The sequence below is a fragment of the Poecilia formosa genome, unplaced genomic scaffold (assembly GCF_000485575.1).
Source record: "Poecilia formosa unplaced genomic scaffold, Poecilia_formosa-5.1.2 Scaffold1355, whole genome shotgun sequence".
Classification (NCBI taxonomy): Eukaryota; Metazoa; Chordata; class Actinopteri; order Cyprinodontiformes; family Poeciliidae; genus Poecilia; species Poecilia formosa.
This window is the reverse complement of record NW_006801294.1, coordinates 665-8,606: the sequence shown is the minus strand read 5'-3', so window position 1 is coordinate 8,606 and position 7,942 is coordinate 665. Positions and strand designations below refer to the sequence as shown.

The 7,942-nt window shown below is 47.9% G+C and overlaps 1 long non-coding RNA gene across 1 annotated transcript; it reads right to left on the bottom strand.

The window, feature by feature from the left end:
- Positions 1-752: 752 nt before the first annotated feature.
- LOC107835257 (uncharacterized) lies at positions 753-1,305 on the bottom strand. The gene is made up of 3 exons (XR_001661077.1): positions 1,239-1,305; positions 1,041-1,153; positions 753-966 (listed from the first exon to the last, which is right to left on the bottom strand). It is a non-coding gene; the product is annotated as an uncharacterized LOC107835257 (long non-coding RNA).
- Between the last annotated feature and the right edge of the window lie 6,637 nt (positions 1,306-7,942).

Sequence of the window (7,942 nt, the reverse complement as noted above, 5' to 3'; positions counted from 1 at the left end):
TATTGTGCTAATTATCAGTAGTGAACCAAAGAAAGCAAGACTGATGCAGGCCTTTAAAATTGTCACGCATTTTATGGGTCAAATAGACTCAAAAAATTGTAACTGTGTGCGCGGGAGGGCCCAAACAAATTTTTTGTCAGGGGGCCCCAAGATTCCTGGCGGCGCCCCTGTATCTTACAGATGATAACAGTTATTTATGTTTTTAATTACAGTAGATTTGATAGATTCATTTCTTCAATATTTTTCATGTCATTGTTAATGTTATGACTCACGACACTTTCAATTTGACTCAGGATTTGATTAAGAACCAGCTTTGTTATTTGTAATTTCTGTCCAGTAAAACTATTAATCTATAAATCAGTAGAGATCTATAGGGTTAGGGTATATATAAGGTACACTGTAAAAAAAAAAAAAAAAAAGGCGTCAATTTACGGTAAAAAAAAAAAAAACGGCAGCTGTGGTTGCCAGAATTTTACCGTCTTTGTACGATATATTGACATTTTATTGTAAAACAAACCCAAAAACCTTATGGTAAATTACTGGTCACTGTTCTTACCAGAATTTTACCATAAAAATTATAGTACAACACACAAGGAAGTGTAAATTGTCAGCATTTCTATACAGAAAGTTATAAAGAAAATAAATTCAAATTAAACAAAAATACAGATTACAAGTAATCCACTTAAAGAAACAATTTCTATTTAAAAGTTCAAATAAAAAAAGAACCAATTCTATTTTTTGTCCAGTTTCCTCACGGTATTACTGAGATCTGGAAAACAAAAAAACAGCATGTGTCCACATAAGAGATAACCTATTGTAGAAGAAAAACCGGTGATAAAATGATTCTTGTTCTGGGTTGAGCATAACAAGTCACTGAGTTCAGAGTTTGCTCAGGATGGTTGTAGTCTTCCCAGTCACAGGTTGAAATTGAGACTCACATGTTGTCAATCGGGTGTTTCCTCTCTGCTGGAAAACAAACAAAGAAAAAGTTAGAAAGATGCACTACATGAACATCTTATTCGCTTAAATGTTTGTTTCACCTTTGTTGACTTGCATATGGAGACTGGTACTTCAACCAGGCGGTGTGATCATTTCTGACTGAAAAGTCAGTAGTTCTTAAACCTTTGTTTGTTGACTACAGGTGTGATCCTCTCTGCAACCAGACAAAATACACAAACAAAAACCACAAATAAAAACATATATAACTGTTTTAGGCAATTTATGAAATAGATACTCACCATTTATCCGAGTCTCATGAAGCCCAATAAGTTGTCTTCAACCATTTATGTAAGTTACAATTCCTGCAAGCTAGCAGAAACAAAGCTGTAAATGTCTACACATTTCATACAGGCAAACAAATAGATACACCAGAGACAATTTATGCTATGTTAGATTTTCTCAGTCACTTTTGGTGCATTTCTCAAGTCATTGTTGGTATTTACAAAACAGTAAGCGCATTTCTCAAAACAATTTGTAGAAACAGCAAAAATAGCATTTGTTTGCTTGAAAAATCCTTAGTTCAACTCTCAAAATTCTGTCAGTTAACATATCAGTAACTCAAAATAATAAGTTATAGTTTCTCTATGTACAGATAAGACGGTCAAATTGATTAGTCATGGGAAGAGGCTACAAAATTCACATTTATGCTTTTGCTGTAATTTTTTGATGGACCATGCCATGGTGATTCAGAAAGAAAAAGACAGAAATGCAGAGAACGAAAGTTACGACTGTAACTACGGTTCTATGAATCCCGGATGACCGCCAGAGGCGGTGCTTAAAGCACTGCATGATCACTCTTGCGCATGCACAGGTCGAGAATCTTATACCAACATGGTCACATCTGACCCCCGGTGACACTGGTAAGTCTATATAGTCACGTGACAATGACAGCTCAGTCCCTTAATCTTCTCGCGAAACACGATGATTCCGAGGGACCGAACGCTCTGGCGGTCATCTGGGATTCATAGAACCGTAGTTACAGTCGTAACTTTCGTTCTATTTCATCCCTACTGACCGCCAGAGGCGGTGCTTAAAGCACTGGATGACGATTACCAACAGAGTCCTGAGGAATCACACCGAGAAAGAAACAATCCCAAAACATGCCCACCTCACTGGGATGATGAACGCTGGGACAGGACCCCTTCTAGTGGGTGAAGGGTGGCCAGGTTTACCCTGAAAAATCTAGCAAAAGTATTCGGAGATGACCAGGAGGCTGCTGCACAGATAGCCTCCAGAGTGACCCCAGTCATGGCGGCCCATGATGCACTAATGCTCCTGGTGGAATGGCACCGTACACCAGCAGGAGGTTGGTGGCCCTGTAGAACGTAAGGTTGTTCCACCACATCCACAATCCAGTGTGCAAGACGCTGTTTGGAAAGGGCCTGCCCCTTGCGGGGCCCTGCATAGCAAACAGACTATCAGACTGCTGCAGAGAAGCTGTGAGTCTGACATACGCCTCCAGTGCCCGAACAGGGCAGAGAGGTTCATCAGGCCCACCAGTGTCAAAGCGAGCAAGCTGGAGGGGCACAGAGTGGCTCGCAGATGAGGCCACCTTAAGAAGAAACGTCACGTCAGGCCAAAGAGTAACGCCAGAGCCAGCTGGGTTCCAACGGCAACAGGACTCGTGAACAGACAGCGCATGTAGTTCACCCACCCGCTTCGCCGAAGCCATGGCAAGGAGAAAGGCAGTCTTTTTTGACAAATACTCAAGGCTCACCCCTGCCAAGGGCTCAAATGGGGGAGATCGCAGCGCAGTGAGGACGAGAGAGAGGTCCCACACAGGTACGACAGGGCGCAAGGGAGGGTGCAAGCGCCGGGCACCCTTCAGAAACAAAGAAACGTCTTTGTGACGGCCTATCGTCTCTCCATTCACCACCACATGCCAACAAGAGATGGCAGCCACATATACTTTCAGAGTGGACGGAGACCGACCTTGAGAAAGCAGTGCTTGAAGGAAGGTTAAAATAACCAAAATAGAACAGTGTACAGGATCCTCATGTCTAGCATGACACCAACTGCTAAAAACTTTCCACTTATGAGTGTACACCAGCCGTGTCGAAGGGGCCCTGGCGTTAGTCATTGTATGCCCGACATCTCCGTCATACTCTGAGAAGGAGATGCCGGGCCTCGTAGCAGCCAAACCCAGAGCTGGAGGCGACCGGGATTGGGATGCAGGAACCGACCCCCAGCTGAGACAGAAGGTCCTGCCGATGGGGAAGAGGCATTGGAGAGCTGCAACAGAGCCTGTGCAGCAGTGGAAATCAGGTTCTCCCCGGCCACAAGGGGGCCACTAGAAGGACCTGATGCCCCTCCTGAAGGACTCTCAGGAGCGTTGGGCCTATCAGGGGAAGCGGCGGAAAAGCATAGAGCAGCACTCTTGGCCAATCGTGTGCCAGTGCATCCTGACCCAGAGGACTGGCACTGTCTGCCAGGGAGAACCAAAGCGGGCAATGTGTTGTCTCCCGGGACGCAAACAGGTCCACAGCCGCTATGCCGTATTTCTCCCAAATGACCCCCACTACCTCCGGGTGGAGCCTCCACTCCCGCGGTGGTGGGCGTCCCCGAGACAGAATATCGGCGGGGACATTCTGCACCCCTGGAATGTGGGCCGCCCTTAGGCTGGAAAAAAGAGGGGCTGCCCAGGTCAAGAGCTTCTGGGTCAGCCTCAGCAATGTTATCGACCGCGACCCCCCCTGATGGTTGATATGAAAAACCACAGAAGTATTGTCCGACCGTACCAGGACATGCCTTCCGCGCAGGCCCGGGAGGAAGTGTTGCAACGCCCGCTGCACAGCCTCCAACTCCAAGGCGTTGATGTGCTGCAGCCTTTCCCGTGGAGACCATGTCCCCCGGACGATCTGTCGCTGCCACGACGCCCCCCATCCTGTGGTGGATGCGTCGGTAGAGACAACTTCTCGACGAGCCGGCAGCAAACCCAGCAGAACCCCTTGGGTCATAAACTCGGCCTCTCGCCACTGAGCCAGTGACCCGAGAGGCATTGATTGGACACCAGCAGTTTCCGGCGGCGGTGCAGCATACGAGATGGGTCCAGCCTCAGGCTGTTGAGCCACATCTGTAGCGGTCGCAGAGACAACAACCCCAGGGGCACTACTGTAGCAGCACCAGTCAGCTTGCCCAACAGACGAAGGTAAGCAACAAAGGGGGTGCGCAGCCTGGTAGAAAGGAGGGCAGCATTTCCAGAATGCCCTCGACACGCTGAGGCGATGGGCGAGCAGTCATAGTGAGGGAGTCCATCGTGACCCCAAGAAAGGTGACCTGCAGAGATGGAACCAAGTTGCTCTTCTGCCAGTTCACACGAAGACCCAACAAGTCTATGTGATGGAGTAACGTGTGTGTGTCCGCCGCCGCCTGAGCTTCTGTGGGCGCACAGATTAGCCAATCGTCCAAGTAAAGCAGGATCTTCAACCCCTTGGCCTGCAGAGGAGACAGGGCTGCAGTCACGCACCGAGTGAACACACGCAGGGAGAGAGATTGGCCGAATGGAAGAACTCTGAACTGAAAATGCCTGCCCTGAAATGCAAAGCGGAGAAACTGCCAATGGTGTGATGCAATCGGAACATGAAAGTAGGCGTCCTTCAAGTCGACCAAGGTGAACCAGTCGCCTGGGGAGATTGTCTGAAGCACATCCCTGACGCTCAACGTGTGGAACGGGATAGTCTTCAAAAACAAATTGAGACCTCTGAGGTCCAAAATTGGACGGAGTCCGCCGGTCTTTTTTGGGACTAACAAATACTTTGAGTAAAAGCCCTCTGGATCCTGCAGGGGGTCGACAGGCAATGATACGTGAAAAAGATGGTACGTGAAAAAGATGCAGAGCCACTCCCAGCAGGGCGCTGCAGTCGCCTGCGATGAAGGCCAGCCAGCTGCTGCCTGGTATGAGAATCCTGGGCCGACCGCTCCAAGGCTGCAAGTGCAGCAGAGCCAAACAACTCCCCAGGGACCACTGGAAGACTCATCAGGGTCTTTCTACAAGCTTCCGTAAGCGGAGACTGTGCCAGCCAGACCTGGCGTCGTGCCTGGACAAGGGTAGACAGGACACGGCCAATTTCCCTGGACAGAAGAGCAAATGCATGAAGAGATGCGTCCATCAAACCGTGAGTAGGTGCATCAATCACCAAGCCCTCCAGAGAGGCTGAAAGACCAAGTAATAAATGCGACAATGAATTACCGAGTTGCCCCAATCGAGCCCCCGAGTCATAAGCTCTACAGAGCAGATCATCAGTCACACGACACTGAGGACGAGGACACCTAGCATTAGCTCTCAGAACCTCATCTGGAGCCACAATTTGGGATGCTATGGCAGGTTCGACAGAAGGCATGTGACCCAAACCAAACTTGGGCGCATCCTGCATGGCCGCCAGAGCCCTGCCATCAGAGGTCGGTCGTGAAAAGGCCTTAGTATCTGCCCAACAGGCATGAACCTCCTTCACATAGTCGGCAGATGGGGGAACCATAAAAGACGACCTAGTAGTAGGATGCCGAAAGAAAGCACTGGAAGTATCAGGCTGGCTCTGTGGAGCATCCAGCTGCAACCGAGCAAGCGCAGTTCTCAAAGCGCCCACAATCGAATCATCCTCTTCCGATTGAGAGCAGGAGGAGAGACGCGAACTGGCTGTTGACATATGCGAGCCAGATTCAAACGGATCTTGAAAATCAGTACCAGACGCTGCCAGGGATATAGCATCATCGTCTAAGACGGAGAGCCCTGAACCCATGCTCTGCCCTGGGTCTGGGTCTCCAGTCAGAATAGAGCCACCACTGTCTCTAAGGGACTCGAGCAGTGCTTTCATCTGCTCCAACTTGGAAGTAAGATGGGCCACCTGCCCAGAAAGGCCTTCTGAATCCCTGGAGCTCTTCTTGGTCCTCTTACATGGAGGCTGCATAGCCTCAGGAGCCATACGCTTCACAGGCTGGCTGGCACCTTGAAGGTCAGCCAAACGAGCGGTACGCAGGGACAAGGGCAGAACAGAACAATTAGGGCAGGCCGCATCAGTCAAGGCCTCCTTTAGATGATCTAGGCCCAAACAAGAGGGACACAGATCGTGTCCATCCTCCAACTGGAGAGGGGCCAAACAGAGTCTGCAGCCCGGCACGTCCAGCATCTTATGCTCACAAGACAAGGTCAGGTCGAGCTGAAACCGCCACTCTTGACACTTAGTCTAATGGACTAGGGAACCCGGTCGAGCAGAAAACGCCACCAAGGGTTCCTAGCAGAAAAAGAAAGCTGCAAGGAGCACTACGATCACCGTAGCACGGTTGCAATTTCGTATGAGGCAAGCCGAACACTGCTGCACAACGTAAACAATAAGCAAGCCCGAAAACGGCTGCAATTAAACAAAAGACAGGCAAGCCGGACACGGCTGCACAACGTAAACAATAAGCAAGCCCGAAAACGGCTGCAANAGCAAGCCCGAAAACGGCTGCAATTAAACAAAAGACAGGCAAGCCGGACACGGCTGCACAACGTAAACAATAAGCAAGCCCGAAAACGGCTGCAAGTAACAAAAGACAGGCAAGCCAGACATGGCTGCAACGTTAACAAAAAGCAAGCCCGAAAACAGCTATGCTCACAAGCAAACACAGCGGCACGATAAAGAAAAAGCAATCCTGAAAACAGTTACAATACAATCAACTAAAGGCAATCCGACGCGGCTGCCACAATACAAGCCGATACGGCTAACCAACAAGCCGGTCGGAGTTGGCTAACGCTGTACCTCCAGCAACAGAAAACCGACGCGGAGAGCGGACGCGCCGCCGCCCCTGTCGATTTAAAAAGAGAAAAGCAACTCACCAATCGAAGAACAAAGTTGCAACAATGAAGAGCTTGCGCAGCCTCTGGAGGGCGAGAAATCCCCTCAGCTCCGACCGTAGTCTCGAGGCTACCAGCAACAAGCAATAATCAAATTCTTACCACCTATTCAACCTGCATGCGAGAAGATGAAAAGGGACTGAGCTGTCATTGTCACGTGACTATATAGACTTACCGGTGTCACCGGGGGTCACACGTGACCATGTTGGTATAAGATTCTCGATCTGTGCATGCGCAAGAGTGATCATTCAGTGCTTTAAGCACCGCCTCTGGCGGTCAGTAGAGATGAAATAGAACAAAAAAAGTAGAAAAGGAACCATAGGATAATCTCCTCATGGAAAACTGTACAGTGCTGTAGAAATTACATAATTACATTACATTTTAATTTCCATCATCATGCTGACAAAGGTTCCTCAGTGGGGTTAAGTAATGAACAGTAGGGTGGGAGGACCTCCATCAGCGTCATGTTGTGGGTTGCAGCCATATCCTGATGTTGGACTGATGGAAACTGGCAGATGTCCTCAGCCTCTTCTGACTCTTCTTCTCTCTGGCTGTTCATTCTGTCCAGATACTTGTTCAACAGTTCTCAGAAATGTAACATTGTGTTGTGTTCTGGCTATGTACACCATATTGTTGCCAACTGATGGTTCACAGATGCACCTTCAATCTGTTTTCAGAAAACTGGTTGATCGTTGGTTGAGCTAATGGTTCATACATTGACCTGTTAGAGAAACTCAGGACTCACTTGGGACCAATTTACCAATTCAGGACAGATTTAGAAAAGAATCAATTATAAATTAATTAAAATATGATTGACATTATGACAACTTTAAGACTTATGCATGTTAAGACTTACACAATGAACTTATGCTGTTTTGGAAGTTGAGAATTCAACACCGACACGTTTAACATATTTTGATCAACATTATTAAAGCAAATTACAACGGGGGAAAAGCAGAGAAGTGCACATAATCAGTTACATGATGTACAAAAGCAAAACTTGCAAAAGGAATGAGCAACTCATTTTTGATGTGCAGAAGTGACACAGTAATTTGAAGATTGAACAGGTAGTTTTAAGAATTTCAATTCTGTTCTCAGAAATGCACCCAAACT